Source organism: Cydia splendana, chromosome 3 (assembly GCF_910591565.1).
Source record: "Cydia splendana chromosome 3, ilCydSple1.2, whole genome shotgun sequence".
Classification (NCBI taxonomy): Eukaryota; Metazoa; Arthropoda; class Insecta; order Lepidoptera; family Tortricidae; genus Cydia; species Cydia splendana.
In genome coordinates, this window is record NC_085962.1 from 5,565,739 (window position 1) to 5,586,708 (window position 20,970).

At 36.9% G+C, this 20,970-nt stretch overlaps 1 protein-coding gene and 1 long non-coding RNA gene across 2 annotated transcripts in view; both read right to left on the minus strand.

Annotated features, from left to right (window-relative positions):
• Positions 1–20,970, minus strand: part of LOC134806382 (teneurin-m) — a 693,234-nt gene that overhangs the window by 473,041 nt on the left and 199,223 nt on the right. The gene's annotated exons all lie outside the window — the stretch shown is intronic.
• Positions 16,569–20,970, minus strand: part of LOC134806468 (uncharacterized) — a 108,183-nt gene continuing 103,781 nt past the window's right edge. Inside the window, exons 2-3 of the long non-coding RNA XR_010146533.1 lie at positions 18,103–18,524; positions 16,569–17,018 (exon numbers count right to left, since the gene is read on the minus strand). This is a non-coding gene — a long non-coding RNA (uncharacterized LOC134806468). The remainder of the gene's footprint in view (positions 17,019–18,102; positions 18,525–20,970) is intronic.

Here is a 20,970-nt window from a genome sequence, read left to right on the forward strand (position 1 = left end):
TTAACCCCATCTTCACCTCCGTTTCACCCCCACTTGGCTCGATAGCTCTTTAGTGTTATGAGTTAATCGGCTCTAAGGTTTTTATAGAGGACACGAAACATATGGATGAGTGAGCTTGGGGTGTTTTTATTACTTTTTATTGCCTTTAAAGTTGATGGTGGATAATTTTATAAAACATTCGTCACCCATAAAAACTATAGGTGGGTTACCGCACTATGTTACATGTTTAAGAATATATGTATTAATGGATAACTGTTTTTAAAAAAATGTGGCAAATTACGTCATAGGGGCTATTCCGTCCACTAGCGTTTTTCTCGAACGACGAACAAAATTGATAATTTCACCGACAAAGCAACTATTGCTTTTAGTTTCAGCAATCAAAAGCAAATGGTTTTTTTTCTGCGATTGATTATCAAAGAAATATACGCTCGTGGACGGAATAGTACATATGACGGAATTAGCCACTACAAAGTGTAACGTGGTTCAAAATGGGGTTACTTAAGCTTAACTTGCGAAAATAATACAAGAAATGGTAAGAAAACAATAAGTTAAAGACCGGTAAGTATCCCAATTGTTACGGGCTCTAATTTTTATTTGCATGTAACTTTCTGTACTGTATTTTTCACACAGCTTGGGTACGGTGGAGCTTTCATCTCCATACAATTTATAAGTTTAAAGCGCAAAATATGCAAAACATGAATTGAGATGACAGCTGCCCAATCTATGTGAAAATACTATAAGTAGGTACTAAGGAAAGTATGACTTCTTCATTTATTGAAAATCTATTTGTTCCAATCGGAATCAAAATTGTAAAGATTTATTCAGTTGCTACTAGTAATACTAGTTCCTTAATAAGCCAATACTCCATACATTTTCACCTTCCTCTTTATTTAAGCCCGTTATTTTGTGTATAAACATCCGTCCCCTCCACTTGAAACAACTCGCTAGTACTACCACAGTTCTAAAAGGTTATATATCTCCTTTTAACCTGTACGGACATGTGATCCTTTTAGCGTGGCTCGTAACACCCGGCTCCACTTAAGTATAAGGACCTAAACGCCCTTATTCCCCCCCTAAGATATACTTTAATGTGTTAGCACAATAGCATCATTGGCAACGAACGTTTTCTTATACAATCAAGAGATGTTGCTAGAGAAGGGGAGAGGTGTTAGAAAACATACTCGAAGACAAGAAATGGTAGGGAAGTTCTGGAATTACTTTCGGGGTATTCCAGAAAACTGTCGGATTTAAACCCTTCTGCTAAAGCTAAGAACTCTAAGAAGCCGATATTTAGCATGATAATATTTGATAACTTATCTGGAAATTCAACGGTATACAATATAGATTTCTAGGTTATTAAATTACTTTACTGTACCTACCTACTCGTAGGCTCGTCGTAGATGACATACGCGCCACGTCTCCGACAAAGTAGACTTTTTTGAGGAATACCTTTGCTACGTTAAGTCGGTTAACGAATGGGAACGAATGGACGATGTTCATTTATCTCTACTACAAGAATGGGAGTAATTTAATATTAATATTCTACAGACAAAGTCAAATTTTTTTTCAAGTTTTTTTCTTCAAACGTTTAACTGCTTCTGAAATTTTAATAAATAGGTACAAATGTGCCAGTTATCTTACAAAAAAATAAAGAGGGAAGAAAGTTAAAAGAAAAAAAAATGGTTGTGAAAAAAGCGAGAAATCATTTCCGATAGAAATGGTTGTAAAGTCATTTTCTTGATTAGTCCTTTCATAGTTTATCTTTCCTAGTTTCTTGAGGCCCCAGAACAATGGACGTCGCAAAACTCGAAGACAATGCATTAGACATGTACAAGCGTTCTTCGATCTAAGATCGATCTTGAGATCATAATCGCCTCTTCAAGCCTGGGGCACTACCAGCGCTGCTTCTAAAGAAGGTCTCAACTGACGCGTATTCTGTACTATCGATTGACGTTCTGTGTAAAACAAGGCCGTTTATATAAACATGGGCGCTTTGAGGGCAAGAGCCTTTTGTCTTTCCAATAAAAGAATAACACCCATTTATGCGAACAATGTAACCTCGCTATTCTTCTTAAGAATAAGGGCATAAGTAACATGCTATTCGGTAGACGTTTGTTCTTTTTTGAGTCTTTGAGGTGTTTTCTGTAGGTGTTAAGGTTTATTATTGTGTTATTTTTGCCTATAATTTCCGTGCGCGAGTCAAGCGCGAGGAAATGCTTTTATACAACACTTTAGACTCTAAACTCCTGTAAAGTTTAGAGGACACGAATGCAGCGGACGAATATCGGCAATATACAACTTTACTAGTTTCTTTATAATTTCGCATATTATTTTAAATAACTTGAATAATATAAGGAATAAATACCGATACCTATTCATGTTCAATATTGGTATTATTTTTCATAATTTTAGGCAAATCTGATATTCAATGATTTTAGTAGGTATAATAACACACTGCAATACCTATACATGTATTCTATTTAGGTAAATAAATTATGTTTGCTAGCGTTTAGGGATATTTTAGCACATCACCTTTGTAAAATGCCAAGCCATTTGTAATTTGGCATTCAACAAAACAAAGGGAGTTTTAAAGCATTATATTTTCAATCGGTTTCTGGACAGTCAGACGATCATGTGACTTTTTCAGATAATTTCACATTCTCTTTAACAGTAAAAGAAAGATAGTAAATTATTTTACTCCATAAAGATAAAGGTGACAATCCATTTCCAACGATAGCAGCACTACCATTCATTTTACTATGGAAATTGACAATAACACCGACGCGTTCGTACTAGTAGTGTAGATGCGGTCAGAAATGGAGTGTTACCCTAAAGGTGACGTTCGGATTTCAACTGCAGCCGCGGCGTCGTTGTTGCTGCCGCTGTATCTGTCAATTTCCTTGACAAAATGAGTGACGAAAATTGAGAGATGTGAAAGAGGATATGAGAAAGAATTTTAATATTAATTGGGAATTTTATTTTAATTTGACTTTGCAATATTGTTATTTATTCTGACATTATATTTACTAGGGTGCCCTATCTATATATATATGTCGCAGTCAAAAGTGTGAACTGGTCAAAAGAACATTTAACCGACAAAAACAGGCAAAACTGCTTCTGACTGAGCATGTTGGTCAAAAGTAGTTTTACCTGAAAATCATTGGTTAATAGTAATTGTGACTGTTACTATCAGTCAAAAGTACTCCCAGAAATAGGTAGGTTAGGGTTATTTTTTTTTTGCTACGCCCTAAAAACGAAACTGTTCCCAGAGATAGGTAGGTTAGGGTTATTTTTTTTGCTACGTCCAAAAATCGAAACTGCTGCCAGAAATAGGTATGATTTTCAGGTAAAACTACTTTTGACCAACATGCTCAGTCAAAAGCAGTTTTGCCTGTTTTTGTTGGTTAAAAGTTCTTTTGACCAGTTCACACTTTTGACTGCAACATATACATTTTGACCGCTTTATTTTGACATACATAGGTAATATTTTGACATTGTATTTAGTACGTTTATTACGCTCTCTGATATTTTATTTTACTGTATTTGACTATTACGTTTATTTTTTATTATGATTATTTGATTGTTTTATAATTTTTACTTATTTTTTAATTATTTTAATGTATTATTATTATTGTTTACAATCTGACGATCTTTTTGTGAATTCATGTTATTTGGAAACATTGTGACATTGTTAAATATCATGTAATTTTCAATAAAAAATAAATTAATCTAAAAAAAAAAAGAAAGGATTGAGTGCTGAGGTGACGAAAGAGAAAGGAGGATGGGAGAAGAAAACGTGTTGTGCCGACCCCACATAACGTGGGATAAGGGCAGGGAGAAGAAGAAGAATTGAGAGATACAGCGGCGGCAACTACGATGCCGCAACAGTGATGGAACTGCAGTTGACATCCGAATGACACCTTAAATAAAATTTATTCTGCTGTAGGTGCTGTAAGGTCATTATGACTTTTGTTCCTACTTAGCCCGCTTAGCCACGGCTAAAGATTTTATATAAAAAAGTGGGGTAAACTAAGTATACTAATATTCACCTAAGGGCTTGTCAATACTCAACCTTAAAATTGGACGATAGGGTCACAATGGGGTGAATAGGGATAGCTGGGGTGAATAGGGTCAAAACTTAAAATGTGATTTATCTGACTATTTCTTAATAACTACCCACACAATTGTATCATAAAAAATCTATTGTTATTTTTAATCGAATGATTCAATTTGTGTGGGTATTTTTAAGAAATTGTCAGGTAATCACATTTTAAGTTTTGACCCTATTCACCCCAGCCATCTCTATTTGCCCCGGTTGACGTTACCTGAATTTACAGTACTCGGGTTCCTTCCCTGGATGCATTAATAGAAAAGCAAAATAGAAAAACGCATATAAATAATACATACTATTGCCCAAAACCTTTAAGCCATTGACAGTAAAATATAATGTAAAAATCACAAAGGTCGCAGGTAGGGGATGGGAAAGGGCTGCCGGGGTCGCTGACCTTTGAGGGGGTAATCGGAATTACGGACCCAATGGACTGGACACAGCAGATAGCGGGTTCAGTGCAGGCGTTTAAATATTATTTAACCCTGTAATCGTTAGCATACACGTACGTACTTACCAGGTATACAGTATGACATTTTATACGTTGCACAATTTTTAATAAACAATAGTATACTTAATAGCAGTTTATTTATATTTATAATAGATTTACTTAAGTCAATAATATACATTTTTAATGATTAATTTTCGTAGGCGGCACTATATAGTGGCACAACCAACACAGCTGGCACGAATGGATTGAACGTAAGTCGTGTATTTTTTTTTCCTTCTTCGAGAGAAAAAGAGAAAGTACCTACTTTGATTTATTAAGTAGGTTAAATATAAGCGGTTGTATTTAACTATTTTAAAGAAAATATTTATATTGTTAATTAAAGTAATATTTTTTACATTATATTTGGACGGTTATAAGACAGAATTATTTAATCATTTTGTCATGCACACATAACTAGATATTATGATTCACTCATTTGATTCATTTGTGCTAGCTCACCTGAAATCATTTAGGTATACGTACCGATCCTCAAATGATATAAATAGGTACCTGAAACAAGAAATTGTGGTTAATAAATAGTTCACACTCGCACATTAAAAAGAAAAAGGGTATTTAAACGACACGGCGCCATTGACGTATAAAATCTCAGGACTGGCCTTACGGGCAATAAGAATGGGGCCAGTACAGCGGTGTGACACCGTTACAACGCGATTGGTTGATGAGTTCGCATCACGCACGCGATTGGTTGATGAGTTCGCATCACGTGCGCGATTGGTCGCAACTAGCTGCGTTAGGCTGCGCGATTGGCTCGAATTGGTGAGTCACACCGCTGAACTAGTACCATTTTTAGTGCCCGTAAGGCCAGTCCATAGATATAATACGTCAATGCACGGGGCTAACGTTACCCTTGAGAAAAATAATTGCCACTAGTACCTTATTTTGTACGTCTATTTATTTCTATAAATTTTGTAATGGACAAACATTAAATGTGATCACTATCGACTGCATCCTGTATGTATACTTATACATACTGCATTAATACCTATCGAAATTACTTCAGTGTGTATTTGAGTTCAAGCAAAATGAAATATATATCGGAGAATTATCCCAATAGCTTTTTAGATAAGTTTAGAATGAAAATAGATAAACAAACATATATATCGTCTAAAAACGTCACTTCATTCCAATCATACTTTTAGGTAGGTTTTAATTACATTACAATTAATTATAAGAGCAATTGATATTTTTAAATGATTTTAAAAATATGTCAAGTCACCATTTTTTTTTTTTTTCTAGCCCATGTGTGTGTCCCACTGCTGGGCAAAGGCCTCCCCTCTCTCTTTCCAGTCCTCCCAGTCACAAATAGCCAATGAATATCTATATAATTTCTTTACACCACATACCTAAAGTAATCTAATAATTGCTCTAAATAAAACATGGCTTTTATGTTAAGTTACGTTACGTGTTGTTTTCTTCTTTTATTTTGCCTCGAATAAACGCTCTCTCTCTCTCTCTCAAACAGCTCATTCAAAGTCCCCCTAGCATATAAACGGAACTCAACACCGCCACAGCTGAGGATTTCCTAATGTATGCGTAAAAATTTCCCTCTTATGGGGAATTTCAATCTATTCCTTATACATATGCAAATCCTCGTGTCGGCATACAGAACGAGAACGCCACTTACGGTACGCATTCTAATTCAGGAGCATACACGCGATTAAAAATATGTTAACGCACAAAATGTGGTAAATTATATGGTTGTAAGGAAATAAATCGGAAAAAAACCGACCAAGTGCGAGTCGGACTCGCGCACGAATAGTTCCGTACAATTACGCAAAAAACGACAAAAAATCACGTTTGTTGCATAGGAGCCCTACTTAAATATAGATTTTATTTTGTTTTTAGTATTTGTTGTTATAGCAGCAACATGCAGCATATTACGGCTCATGAGATACAGCATGACGGACGGACAGACGGACAGCGGAGTCTTAGTAACAGGGTCCCGCTTTTACCCTTTGGGTACGGAACTCTAAAAACCCTTTAAGCCAGTCCCTTAAAACGTATACGTAACGTAACGTAATTGTAAAACGTCATCTATAATCTATGTCGTCAATTAATTTAGCTCAGTCAAGCAACCTACAAATATTTTCACGACGATTTTCGATTCATACATTATTCGTACACAGAAGAATTCTCAAAACGATTCTCACAACATAAAGATATTACAAAGGCCTAACCAAATAGCTGAGCAAACGAATAAAGTGACGCATCCTTAATTCGATTTTATTTGCATTCTTTTTGAGTTGGGCGAACGGTCGCTCTATATGTTGGACAGCATTTTGTAGACGAAAAAGATTTAATATTCGGTCATATTTGGGCATTTATATTTGAAGTTGTATTTTGGAATTTTTATATTATTTCCACTCAGAACCACGAGCTCTTTCGATCCTCATACAAGAAAAAAAAGTGTCCCCAAAATCATACAATTTTTTGTTGTCCGTTTTGTTATGGTCATAGAAGGTTGTATTGAAAACCGTAACCAAACGGACCAAAAATTTTGGGGACTCCTTTTTTTCAGTAAAAATGGAAAAAGCTCGTGTTTCTGAGTAGAAATAATATAAAAAGTCCCAATCATAACACAAAAAATTTTGGTACAACTTTAGCTGCCCATTTCTGTTCCAGCACAACAATCGCTTTACTTTAATCGACCCATACCAATGTCAAAATACAACGTGCAACTTCTATTCATTACAAGAGAGGCGTGCATAAAGCTACCATTTTATGTATTAATTAAAACAATAATTAATCGTATGTAACACAGCATCACAGTGTTAACTTGTATAGGTTACCTAATAGCACCTCTGCGGTATCAAGGAGCAAACTCAATCCTTGGTGAATCTTGGTGAAAATCGGAATAAGAGAGAACGAGACGGAGAGTGCGGTGCGCGTCAAACGAAGATGAAGAAAAAGCTAGTTAACGGAAACAACTAATAGGTACACAAGTCAAAGTTTACGAAATCAATTAATCGACAAATCAACTAGTTTTTCAACTATGACGACCTCAAAGTAAACGTTTCTTTTCGTTGAACGGCTGAAACCGTCAACAACCAACCACTGTCATAATGTAGCATTTTATGAATTCATTCATATATTAAAATATACATACATTGATTCTTTAGAACTATAGCAAAATTAAAGTTAGAGACGCATTTCACGCATGCTATTAAAGTATTTCAACCAAAATGCCGATTGAATTCAACAAAAATCAATGATATTTATTCCCTACAAGTCCTACAACCAAATAAAAAAAAGGCGCTCCTAAAATTTTTACTTTTTTCTTCCATACGAAGCGTGACAGTTGTAAAGATAAACAAATGAACAACAAGTCAACGGAAAAATTGGTTGTAAAATAAAATTGTCACCGTTTGTGATGTCCCCGGGCGACGTATTTGGCCATCCACCGGGCGACTAATCGAGATTTTTCTGTTCAGAAATTCACTATCAACTATTTGTTAATGCCCCGTTTCGAATCTGTATTTTTTGCTGTAGGACAAAGTTTCATTTTACTTAACTATTTGAGAAAAAAATTGAGAAAGGTATGTTGAGATGGTTTGGACATGTGGAAAGAATGAGTGAATAAGGGAGAAGTGGAAGTGGGAGTTGGAAGGGGTAGACGTCGGCGGACTTTCTCTGATCAGATCGGGGAAATCCTGAAGAAAGGCCAGGTCAAGAGCACCCTAAACCGACGAGCGTGTATGAGGAATGTTATGAAAGTGAAGGAAGCGAAAGAGGTATGTCAGGATCGTAGCAAGTGGAAATCCGTGGTCTCTGCCTACCCCTCCGGGAAATAGGCGTGATTATATGTATGTATGTATGTATGTAACTATTTGAGGTAATTTTTGGTAACACAATTGTTTTTGTAAGAATTATGACGAATAAGTATAAAAGTCAATTCAAGAGGCAAGACCTAATTACCTATACTACATGTAAAGAGTACCTATAGAAAATTGCGGTCTGCATCAAAATATTTAGAAAAGAATTATTCAAAATAGAGCCACTTACGAACACAAACTAACTAAGAAACTACATTGTCATAAATATAAGGATGTTTTGCACTTTGGTTCGCATTATAAATATATTACTAATGCATCGGATTCCTATTTATTCACTAGCACGCGCAAAAACCGATCTCATATTAAACTTGCACACAGCGTTAATGCATTACATGCTGCAATATCCTTTATTATTTACCCATCCTCACATGTAATATTTCCCTCTATTTTAATATATACTATATTCGGTAGTACATAAGGTTGCTCTTACAGCGAGATGGCGGATTAGATAAGAGGTTTTGGAACGAGGGACCGCAGCAATATGCAGCGTGACACGCATACCTGGCACATACTGAAAAAGAGGAAATTCTTTGAGCATGGAAACGGGTTTATTAAGATATTTGATTATGTTAATCTTAGGCGAGTTCGGAGTTAATTTTGGTAGATGAAAGAAAGTATATTGGAGGTTTATGAATCAATTAAGATACCGTTTAGTTAAATATGATCGCTCCATTAATCGAAATATCATCACTTTAGAAACATAATATACCTACATAGCTACTAAGTAGCGACCGGCCCCGGCATCGCACGGGTTAACAAATTGGACATCTAAACCTTCCTCAAGAATCACCAGGTGAAAACCGCATGGAAAAATAACATTACCGAATAATGTTCGAGGCCATATAGCGATATCTGCTTCAGCTGTTTAATTTCGTTCGAGGCATTTTTTTAGGGTTCCGTACCCAAAGGGTAAAACGGGACCCTATTACTAAGACTTCGCTGTCCGTCCGTCCGTCCGTCCGTCCGTCCGTCCGTCTGTCTGTCACCAGTTGAAATTTTCACAGATGATGTATTTCTGTTGCCGCTATAACAACAAATACTAAAAACAGAATAAAATAAAGATTTAAGTGGGGCTCCCATACAGCAAACGTGATTTTTGACCAAAGTTAAGCACCGTCGGGCGTGGTCAGTACTTGGATGGGTGACCGTTTTCTTTTTGCATTTTTTCCGTTTTTTTTGCATTATGGTACGGAACCCTTCGTGCGCGAGTCCGACTCGCACTTGCCCGGTTTTTTTCATTTGGTCGTAACGAATCAAATGTAGGTGGCTTTTTGAGACTCAATTCAACTCGGTTAAAAACTGTTTTTTTTTGTAAAAATATTTACATCCAGCTGGGTCAGAATCATTTTTTGGAACAAGGGTATGTGACTTTCCGGTGGACATCATAAACAAACAATTATTTATTTGCAAAAAAAGTGTAACGTTTACATATAATAACTAAACTGCGTTTAAAGTCTAATTTTCTATACTAATAGTCTAAACTTCTGCTACTTCAAAAGTATGATGAACGTCTTACAAAAATGCACCCAAATCGTCAACTTTTACATTGTGCACAGGAAAGTCGCCCGATGTCCTCAAAAGTTTTTTATCCAGCTGGATTATAATATCAGCGTTTGAAAAGCTTTTCTAAGCTAGCCACCGTGACCCAGTTCCTTGTTTCAACGTCACAATGACAGGTGGCTAGCGGACGTGAAAACATAATACTGACCTGTATGAACCATTGTTTCCAGAAAGGGAAATTTGGCTTTTCACTTTTAGCGAGGATTTTAGTACTTTCAGTGTAAATTGTTAACGATAGTATAACAATAGTACATTATAGTCGATTTCGGTTATATTGGCTTGGCATTTTAAACGGACGAACTTTGGAGTTTGTACCAAATAATGTAGTATGTATGCAAGATTGTAGTTGCGTAAATTTTTACATTTTTGACTGGTCATAAACAAATAGGCACTTTGTCTCCTAATTTTTATCATCAAAGTCCAATTCGCCGGCCATATCCTTCTCTCATGCTACTTTTTAAGTGGCGTAGCATGAACTAAACAAATTACTAAGAAAATATAATATCAGCTTCAATGTTACATCGCTTATTGTCCTAAGCGCTTGTTTAGTCTTAAAATGACTGCACTGCGTAAATTATTTGTATGCAAAACGGGTCTGTCGCGGTTGAAATTTCGTCCCTTGTTTATTTTGAATAAGTAATTTGTATTTATTCTTGTTTAACTGTATAAGTAGGTACAGTTATGTACGAAGGGCTTGGAATAATTAATTCGAAGTTCAGATAACAAACTGATTAAAAAAGTAGTATTTATTACAAAATTAAAAGAGATAGCTAATGTCTCCCTGTTGAAGCATCCCTATTACAGATGTATGCATAATTGTTTTCCTTCGTATTTTCACGGAAACGAACGTGTCTTGCTATTTCAGTCAGTCACGGTACAAAAAGTACTGTCGTTGGCTGAAGTAGCATGACAAATACGAACGTTTCCGAGAAAATACATCTGTAAATAGTTTGAGACAGTGTTTTTGTAAAGGAGCGTCCTCTGCATCGGAAGCAGCAATAAATCAGATCCAATTGTCTTCCTACTACACGGCAGACCATAACGAAAACTACCCTATTAAACAGCAGAAGTTAAAAATAAATATAGCATCGTGTGCTCCTACATTAACATTTTCATTGTTTCACCCCCGGGCAAGTTATATTAAACCGTAGAGGGACATTAGAACTTATAGCACTTGAAGGTAAACTTGGCATATACAATTACAAACTTTTAAACAAGCACCGTAGAAAAGGAGGGGAGCTTTAATCTAATAAAGTTAAAGATGATTTCGGCTTGAGATTTGTTTTGACAACCGAATTGATAATGCTGTCGGTGCCATGAAGAAAGCATCCATTCATACACAAGGGATGCGCCCTCCGGTTTCGCCCACCCCTGGACTGTCGACGTAATTTTTTTAATCATGTTTTATACTCGTATTAATTTACTTAACGACCTCCTTAGTTGGGTTTTTTGGATGTCGCCTTTTCGATGAATAATAAATGAGCTCGGTGCAGTGATGTGATGTGAATTTTTCGGCATGGCTGGGAAATTAGTATTGATTTTTAAATTGTGGCGATGAAACACATTTTAATTAAAAATTCAAACAAGTAATATTTTTGCAGATGTTTTATTATCTAATCGCCAATATTAGATTTCGAAGGAGAAAACTAAATGTACCTAAACAAGAACAAAGTTTTGTCTACAGGGGATATTACTGCAATGTTCTATCGCCAGAGTGCAGCACTACCGACTATAGTAAATTCATAGACTAACTTATACATACTGTGCCTTAAACTGTTTTTTGACAAGTTTTGACAGACAATAAAATATGACATTGATGCATCAAGGCGGTTTGTTAACAAGGGCCTACCGGTAAACGCGAAAATCTAATTTAAGTTATCTGCCTCTTTCTCGCTCGAATATGCAAGAGTGATAGAGAGGCAGAAACCGAACTTTCGATTATCGTGTTTCACGGTAGGCCATGTGATTGACGTAGTGACGCATGATGTGTCATTGATGTTTGTTTACTGTATGTGCGAGTTGTGCCACCTACGCAGAGCTTTGCCTAATATTCCCTATTGCAGTTTTGGCAACTTACCTTAATGCATAGACAAATAAGTAATCTTAAAGTAAACACATGGGTAAAAACTTCTTTATAATAAGTTTTACGATACCTCCCGTATACCTTTGATATTAATACATACGTAAGATAGGGTAGCCATGTATGGAGTGAGCACTCAAAGTTTTATGCCTTACTTTGAAGTAATTTGGGGCTTACCGCAAGGTTTCTTGATTACGTATTCATTTTAAAATAAACCTCCAGCCTCTCCTTTCTTCAGGCAGAACATTATTCCTTCCACGGAACAGGCGGCTTAGCCAAGGTGACGATCGCTCGCGCTTCGCCATCGAATCGCTTTGTGTATCTCTATCACTCTTCCATATAAGTGTGACAGTGACAATTGCCAGATGTGAAATTAGTCCTCTATCAGCGTATTTTATGTAGGTATTTTAATAATTACATATACCTATGTATCATTTTAATTTGTAGGTATTTTAGATTTATCAATTATCATTTATTTCTTAAAAATATAATACGATGAAGCTCGAAATCCTAATATTTATCATCAAAAAAGGTTCTTATTGGATGCAGACAGTATATATACATTCATCACGACGAATTATATTGCCAGGTGGCGTATTTATAAAACCATCCATCTTCATCGCGCTATCTCGGCCTTCTGCCACGGCTCATGGGAGCCTGGGGTCCGCTTGGCAACTAGTCCCGAGAATGGGCGTAGGCACTAGTTTTTACGGAAGCGACTGCCATCTGACCTTCTAACCCAGAGGGTAAACTAGACCATATTGGGATTAGCCAGGTTTCCTCACGATGTTTTCCTTCACCGAAAAGCGGCTGGTAAATATGAAATGATATTTCGTACATAACTTCCGAAAAACCCATTGGTACGAGCCGGGGTTTGAACCCACGGCCATATTTATAAAACATTGGTATTTATTTACTTCAACTCTGTGAAAGTCTCACGCGCGCTGGTACCAGATCGGCTTGGGTTGTCATAGATAAATGACATCGTCAATATCGTGATATCGGTGGAATCACCAACACATTTCACGGATGGTCTAAATCTAAAACGCACCTTAAAACGTTCCATCAGAATTTGTAACCCTCAACATCCATGGGGGAGATTTGTCTGCATAATCCCCTCTACTTTTCAACCTAAAATAACACTACAATAAAATTTAACTTCACAAAACAAACTACGGCTCTATCTGCATCTAAATGACTTGAATGCTTAATCTTTATGAGAGGAATTCATTGTTTCATCCAGCCCGGATGCAGTGTCTGGAAGTTGGGCCTAATGTGATTTTTATTCAATTTTAAGATGCAGTGCTAATGCTGGGGCTTAAAAAGATTTGAAAGATGCGTAAGGCATAAGACGAGAGCGGGTGGATTCTTAAATCTTATTTGCGTTTGTACACTTCATATACATAAATTATGTTGTATAGAGAGAAGTTATGTTGGCAGAGATCACTAAAACTACAAAATAAAGAGTAAGAGTAGCCTTGACGTGAGAGCAGTAATGCACCAAGAATAATGCCGCAAAAGTAATGAAGCTACAGTTGCCATCCGAATGTCACCTTTAAGACTAGTGGTCACCACACATACTACACAGACACCGCATTATGAAGCGTTTACAAAGAGCACGAGGTCACCACACATATGTTCAATTTTACTTGTAAAATGCTACGAGTCCAGCAGCACAATAGAGTTGTATTACACACTATTTTATACTATAATAACCCACAACACCTCTAAAGAACCTCTGCCTTACTAAATTTTGTACGGGAGAGCATATGTGTGGTGACCTCGATTGACTAATGTGCTCCGTCTAGTACTGTAGTTGATGTGGTCTGTGGGTCACCACAATATTATGTGTGATGTGGATCTAACTCCAACCGACAAACCAAAAGTGTTCATTGTCTTATTTATCTTAACTTAGTTTTTCATTACTTACAGTACTGAAAATCATTCACAAAAAATATATCTGCTGTCTCATCGTCACGACTTATATTTTTATTGTAATGTTTTTTAAAAGGTGTTGTTAAGTAGAAGCAACCACGTTAATACATATTTTCTGAGAAACTTGTACAACAATGCTATCCTACTGATTTTGTTTAGTTGATATTGACTGGAAGATTTCCCGTCGTCTTCTAATCACTTTGAAACCGCTTTGCATTTGGCATACTTTGTAGAGTGAAATTTTAAAATCGCTTCCTCTCGTCACTTGTGCCTCACTGTGATCCCGGGCTCTCCGGGGCGGATTCCTGAGGTGTTGTTTACCCTTAAGGCGATTTACTCCAAGTATCTGTAAAGGCGATAATTAGAAAAGTTTTTCAATTAGTTTAATTTCCTTGTAAGTTGAGGATTTTTGAAGCGAGCTTCAAAAACGTGGTGTTCCAGTTGAGATGGCTTGAGCGATGAACTTGAAGTTGGGAATTCTTACTTTCTTATAAACGTAACGTTTTTACAGTCCATTTGTACTGTAATTAATGAGTTGCGAAATTGCTGACAGAATGGCTGACAGAATGGTTTCCGTATGATGGTAGTAGAAATAAAGGACATCCGAGGAAAAGATAGAGGGATATATTTAACGAAACAGTTGGCGACAACTGGATGCAAAAGGCCCGCGATAGAGATATGTGGAGATGCATTGGGGAGGCCTACGCCACAGAGGCGACTACTATTATATTATAAATAATGGTTAAAGTTTAGTTTAATTGAATAATTTGTATAAGTAATTACAACTGTTTAAGGATAAAGTAACTAAATACAAGTTATTGTAAGGTAATAATAGAAATAAAGGCTATTTTTATTTTATTTTAATGAGTTGCGAAAACATTTGGATTCGGCTGTTTTGGTAAGTACGTTTACTTCGAATCTTCGATAACCCTAATAAATAAATATATACACAAATATTATAGGACAATTTTACACAAATCAACCTAGTTCTGCACCTGCAGTAAGCTCAAGCCGGTTGTTTATTGACACCATAAAAATCTATTATAATATCACACATGCGTGCGTTCCATGTTCCACGTCACGGGCAAAGGCACCATCGGCTCGGTGTACCCATTGCAAATATTAAATTATCGAAAGGGCCTCTACATGTCGCCTTCGGCCTCACACACGCCTCCTAAATGTTCCGAACACCATTGTCACAGTGTAAAAATTAACAGTTTGATTGCGTAAATACCGACACCGCACAAGAATACAGTAGGGTTGTCACGGACTTTTACACAACTGCCCAAGACTTACACTTGACTTATTATAAGACACGCTAGCCCTGTAAGTAGTACCGAGCTGCTAACAATGGCGATGCATGCAGCTCGGGTGCGCGCGACAAACCCTTCGCCCCTCGCACCCCGCACGTTTGCCAAGTCTAGACGGCTTCGTCGAATGTCTGTAGTCTGTATTGGTTTTTTAGACTGTGCCATTGTCGTGTGCACGGTAAAAAGATACAAAGGTTATTTTCAATAAACATTCCAATTCTAGAGAGCAATATTATACCTCGAGCACAATAATAACGTCACATATGGCGCGGTGGGGGTGAAAAATTAAAAAAGCACAATATCTCGGCGTTATGCAGAATGCAGGCGGTGCGTGCGCCATTCCTTGCAGGATGCAGCGGCACGTGCGGACATTGCTAACGGGCGGGTGAGACGCCGCGTTTTTTAGACGCTGTAAGTAATCGTTTAAACACTTTAAACCTGTAAACATATTACTCAAGATTAAACTGAATAATGTGCTATACGAATAATTGTGTCGTAGAGTTAAATTATAAATACAGAAGTACGTTTTTTCTATCCAGTTAAAATGAGCTTGAGAGAGTGATTGATTTTTACTAAATTGAACTTTATTGATAATGCCAACCGAAACTTATAATAATGAATGGACATAATCACGTAATTATTCGTTCGTTTCTGTCATATTACTCAAGATTAAACTGAGTAATGTGCTATACGAATAATTGTGTCGTAAAGTTAAATTATAAATACAGATGTACGTTTTTACTATCTAGTTAAAATGAGCTTGAGAGAGTGATTGACTTTTACTAAATTGAACTTTATTGATAACGCCAACCGAAACTTATAATTATGAATGGAAATAATCACGTAATTATTCGTTCGCATCTGTCATCTCGACACCTTTTTGACTTGTCGATGGGCGTTTGTCGCTAAATTATTAGGTATTCCACAGATCATATAATACATATTTCCAGTAGATCAAAAAGAGTGGGCCGAGTGGGCTTTGCTCAGCAGTGGGGCACTAAAATAAGCTAACAAAAAAATAGCATAGATAATGCTTGACAACACACACACACACACAAACACGATATAAAATTAGCTAACTTGACTCCTATCAGCTGACAGTACAACCTGTTTTCCGATTTCTCTGATTGCCGATTTTTTGTCATTGTCATTGCTATAGCATTGATAAGAGCTTAGTGTTTTTTTTTACTGTAAACACTAAACGGAGAGAAGAGTATTTTTATTGTTTTGTTAATTATATATATATACAGTGAAACCTGGATAAGTGAGACCTCAAGGGACGAGCAGATTTGTCTCACTTAAAGAGGTATTCCACTTACCCAGGCTCTCAGTTAGCCAGGTACAAATAAATTTCTGTCTCATTTACAGAGGGTTCCATTAATAGAGGTTAGAATAGAGTATATTTCAGTTATAGAGGTGGTAAATAAGGTATTTTGTAATTATCTTTAAAAATAAATAAGGTACAATAATCCTTGTCCCTAAATATTTTTTAAGTCTGTGTAAATATTTCTTTGAATTTATTTTGAATGATTCTCCAAAGGATAGATATTTTAAAATTACATTAAATTTGATACGGATTTCATTGCGTCTTAGAAATTTAATAAATGAAAATTTGTTTGTTAGTGTTACTTATCAAGGTTTCAGCTTTCGTTTCGATAGTTTTAACTACTTACATAAAAAACTAAATCAAACTTGAAGTCGTTTAGACACAATTAAGCATATGCGGAATTTGTGGATAAACTAAGAGTTAGTAAGAACATGGAAATTGATCAATAAAGTCCAAGTTAGAGAGGTCATAGATTGACGTTATCTCAGATACAGAGGTCAATTCCTATAAAATTCTAAAAAACAAATAAGAAAATTGTAATCTTATAAATATAGTCTCAGTAAAAGAGGTAAAATACAATCTCTGTCTCAATTATAGAGGTAAATGTGACTATAAAATCACAACAACTAATCCCAGTTATAGAGGTTCGTTTTATCTCACTAACAGAGGTAATTCAGTGCTAAAGTGTCGGGACCGCACCATGAGTCCCAGCTATAGAGGTTTCTCACTTATCCAGGTCCCACTTAACCAGGTTTCACTGTATATATACTGATGGGCATTATAAGTTTCTACAAACTTTTTCCTACAGTTTAATACTATTCAAGCTAATATTAACAAGTCTCCTAGTGATCACTAGGTGTCACGACGACGTTTTATTTTACAAGCGATATGTACAGTCGCCATCAGATTATCGGAGCGCTCAAGGTGCTCAAAAATATCTGAACATGCACTCTAACGCTTTGACAAGAGAGGCGCGTTCAGATGTTTATGAGCATCTTGGCCGCTCCGATATACAGTGAAACCTGGATAAGTGAGATTTCAAGGGACGAGCAGATTTGTCTCACTTAAAGAGGTATTCCACTTACCCAGGCTCTCAGTTAGCCAGGTACAAATAAATTTCTGTCTCATTTACAGACGGTTCCATTAATAGAGGTGAGAATAGAGTATATTTCAGTTATAGAGGTGGTTAATAAGGTATTTGTAATTATCTTTAAAAATAAATAAGGTAAAATAATCCTTGTCCCGAAATATTTTTTAAGTCTGTTTAAATATTTCTTTGGATTTGTTTTGAGTGATTCTCCAATGGATAGATATTTTAAAATAAAATTAAATTTGATACGGACTTCATTGCGTCTTAGAAATTTATGAAATGAAAATTTGTTTATTCGTATTACATATCAAGATTTCAGCTTTCGTTTCGATAGTCTTAACTACATACAGTAACTAAATAAAACTTGAAGTCGTTTAGACACAATTAAGCAAATGCGGAATATGTGGATAGACTAAGAGTTAGTAAGAATACGGAAATTGATCACTAAAATCCAAGTTAAAGAGGTCATAGATTGACGTTATCTCAGATACAGAGGTCCATTTTTATAAAATTCTAAATAACAATTAGGGAAATGTAATCTTATAAATATAGTCTCAGTAAAAGAGGTAAAATACACTCTCTGTCTCAATTATAGAGGTAAATGTGACTATACAATCACAACAACTAATCCCAGTTATAGAGGTTCGTTTTATCTCACTAACAGAGGTAATTCAGTGCTAAAGTGTCGGGACCGCACCATGAGTCCCAGCTATAGAGGTTTCTCACTTATCCAGGTCCCACTTAACCAGGTTTCACTGTATATAGCGACACTACTGCATTCGTGCTGCATGGCTAAGCGCCACTTGCACCATTCCATTAACCCGGGGTTAACCGGTTAAACCGTTAACCCAGTATCAAGTTGAACTGGCAACCATGGTAACTCCAGGTATAACTGCTTAACCCCGGGTTAGTGAATGGTGCAAGTGGCCCTAAGTCGCATTGCTTTATAGCCCGCTCGTCTGCTCCGCCCCGTTTTTCCTCCCAAAGCACACGGTTTGAAAGTTGTTTTTAATTAAATGAAACTTCTCGACACCACGTCGCTGTCCGTCTTCCGGGCCTACTGATGCTTGCACTCCGAAGTTCGCAACATTTGCTGCCATCTTTTGTTTATTAACTAAACTTCACTGATCAACTTTTGGGATTATTCAAAATGGGACGGTAAGAATTTCAAAGATGCTTCCGATTTTATTAAATAGCGGTGAAGTAACTGGCGATCAGCCAATATCTGGTATTTTTAGAGCGTGTTCTATCTACCCCTTAGCCATACTTCGCGAAGTAAATGTGACCCATAAGTAATGCTGACTAACTCTAACTTTTTCTTTGGAACTAGCTCCGAAATTGGTTATTTCACACATTTCGGCTCATCAGGTATTCTTCTTCTTCGTCGTCACACTCTTGTCAGAGTGGTCGTGGTCGTCATGTCAGGGCCGGTGGCAAGCTTCACAATCCGTCGCCATTCCTCCCGTACTGTAGCCCTTCTTGTACATTCAGGGAGTGGTTCATTGAATGCACTTTTGACTAGGTCTGACCAACGCATTGGTGACCTACCGCGCCTTGTGCCTTCGACTTTTCAACTCAACTCTGCTTGTAAATTTCAACTGCCTAGCTATCACGGTTCATAAGTCTGCCTTCATAAGCCTGGTGACAGACAGACGGACGGACAGACTGACAGCGAAGTCTTTGTAATAGGGTCCCGTATTTACCCTTTGGGCACGGAATCCTAAAAAGGCACAGGCACAACGTAACCCGAAACTGGTAAAGTATCTTATTAGAATTCTGCTTGCCAAAGTGTTTCAAATAATTTTACACAATATTGCCGTAAAACTGATGACGTACTGAAGAATCCTAACAAACTCAGGCCATCTGCTCCCAGTCAGTTTTCTTCAAAGTTCAACACTTTGAAAGGTTAACATCGCATAACGGGCGAGCTGAAGCCAAATCGGCCATCGTCTAGAATTATAGGAACATAACAAAATATGACCCTGGGCCTACCTCTATAAATTCGCTTTACATGTGCCATAAAATAATGGGATTTAACCCTCCCATTCGCATTTACGAGGAGCCTCGGTTGTTGAAATAGATCAAAATATTTTTTTCGCGGAAAGGCCGGTTTGGGTTAATATGGGTTGGTATTATGTATAAAATCGTAGCGTTTTTTGTATTGTTAGACACTTACGCTAAAAATATTTTTTTACGTTATGGTAAACTGTTTCGTTTCGTAGCTGCGGTTTCTTTGATAGTCAATATATTATATTGTTACATCGTTCCTGCTGCAGCGTCGACACCGGCGCTGTCACTGTCAGTTACCCCGATAAATTGCGTTGATTTGCAGCATTACTGTTGCGATTAGAACGTTCAATTCACCACTAATTTTATTAAGAGGATATATTAGCTGAGCCCCTTCTCAGATTTGAGAATTTTAGATAAATATCTCCGTTTCCCTGACGGGGACGACTCCTAAAATTAGTGCGAAAAGGACTGAAGCTTAGGCGAAAAATCCTGCGTAAAAATCTCATAAATCCAGGTTTCGTTCTCGACATTTTCCTCCTCCAAAACTAAACCAATCGTAACGAAATTTTGGGAACAGAATGATAAAGAAATTATCTGTGTCTGGCCGTTTAGATTTTTGCGTTTATTGTTGCCGATTTTGTATGCTAGGCCACAGAATAAATAATAGTACTAGGTACAGAAGACTCACTCTCTAACAAAACGCGTCTGTTACGATCAGCACAGATATGGCCGCTAGGTGGCGACAGGGCCACGCGCGGCTTATGGCAAACCCCAAAATTAGGACCGATCGGATGGACTTTAAGCTACTTGTAGCAAAGCAACGAAATCGCGGAGTGAGCCACGCCTGGCTAGGCGTCTGTTTGCGGCGCATTTATATGGCCGTTTTTAGCGTTATTTAAAGTAACCTATGTAGTTCTAATAAAAACAAGAATATGAATAAAAGCAAAACATACAGACACAGATACTGGTAATATTAAACTCAAATAAAAATACTCATCTAGGGCCAAAATACATAAAGGAAATTTTCGAGAACGTTTATATGGAAAAATGACCACTAAGGAGAGTGCTCCTCTTAAGGAGAATGCCTGTCCGTGTCAACGCTGCAACAGTAATGCTGCTGCAGTCGCCACCCAAATGTCGCTTTACGGCTTGGCCACGACATTGAGCGACTTGCGACGGCGGCAGCGATAACCATAGGTTGGAGCG